The 1,298-nt window shown below is 46.8% G+C and overlaps 1 pseudogene; it reads left to right on the top strand.

Moving 5' to 3' along the window:
* The first annotated feature begins 208 nt into the window (after window positions 1-208).
* On the top strand, window positions 209-309 carry LOC141155656 (U2 spliceosomal RNA; annotated as a pseudogene).
* The last annotated feature ends 989 nt before the right edge of the window (window positions 310-1,298 follow it).

Raw genomic sequence — 1,298 nt, 5'->3', positions numbered from 1 at the left:
TGGGGGAGGGGGAGAATGTGTGAAAATAGGTGGACTTATTCAGATTAAAAAAGTGTGGGGTGCATCTGCAACAAGCAGTATAGTTATGGGTTTTAAGGTGTCTACTGATGAACAACATGCCATAGTAAGGGGAATCTTTGTCCCTAGCCCTACAATCGGAGCCTCCTTGGGGCCAGGATGCAGACATAGGCCAAATCCAATTCAGGTAATTGCTTCTTGGCCTTTTGGATAAGATTAAGTGTAGTATCTTTTCTTATCAATTTAATATCTGATACGTCCCCTATACGTCCACCTATTTTCACACATTCTCCTCCCCCCTTTAATGTTCCATGCACATAAAGACCAGGAAGGGTGGGGGGTAGAAAGGGTAATTAATTATTGAACCGACGAGCAGCAGTCCCCCCTGCTTTAAAGTCTGTAGGCTCCCTACAGACTGAAGCTGCCTGCTGCAGCACAGCTAGATAAAAGCCAGGAACCCATTATGACACGTGCAATGTCTGTTCCATTCTTCAATTCTTGCATTATTCCATTGTCCCATTGTTAGGGAGGAATGGAACAATGGGACAATGGAATAATGCCAGAATGCAAGAATGGAACAGACATTGCATGTGTCATAATGGGCTCCAGGCTTTTATCTGGCAGTGCTGCAGCAGCCAGCTTCAGTCTGTAGGGAGTAGTGTTGAGCCACCCCCGTAGTGTTCGAGTTCGGTTCGTCGAACACCCGTATGTTCGCCGACCTGTTCGTCGAACTGTTCATCGAACACCTTCGAACACCGTTAAAACCAATGGCAGGCAAACAAAAACACATAGAAACACATAGAAAACACCTTCAAAGGTGTGCAAAAGCTGACAAACTGCTCAGAAGACACAACTAACACATGGAAAAGTGCCAAGTACATATAGTCATGCGAAAAGAAAAGAGGTGGAGGAGTAAAAGGAGGGAGAGACACAGATATAGGCATGTCATGCCCTTCTAAAACCAAAAAAGTGCGAAGCCGACACGGCAAGTCCGTTCCTGCCCTTGCGACCTCCTTGTCGCCGGCTTTGTTCCAGAGCCGCGGTGGACTCTGGCGGCCAGCCCACCTCTCCCAATACTGGTGCCTGTCCGCTGGTGGGTCGAGCGAGCCCCCCTGTGGTGGAGACAGGTCTAATCTTTTTAATTTAAATTGTCTCTCTAATTTGAATGAGTACACTTTAAATCCTTTTACAAGGATCTATTGGAGGGCAAGTCTCATGCCAGCAGCCGCGTAATTCCAGCTCCAGTAGCGTCCACTAAAGCTACTGCAGTTAAAAAGCTT

Source organism: Phyllobates terribilis, unplaced genomic scaffold (genome assembly GCF_046119375.1).
Source record: "Phyllobates terribilis strain yellow unplaced genomic scaffold, ASM4611937v1 Scaffold_7__3_contigs__length_470593459, whole genome shotgun sequence".
Taxonomy (NCBI): Eukaryota; Metazoa; Chordata; class Amphibia; order Anura; family Dendrobatidae; genus Phyllobates; species Phyllobates terribilis.
The sequence above is the reverse complement of the archived record's forward strand: the minus strand, read 5'-3'. Positions and strand labels throughout refer to the sequence as shown.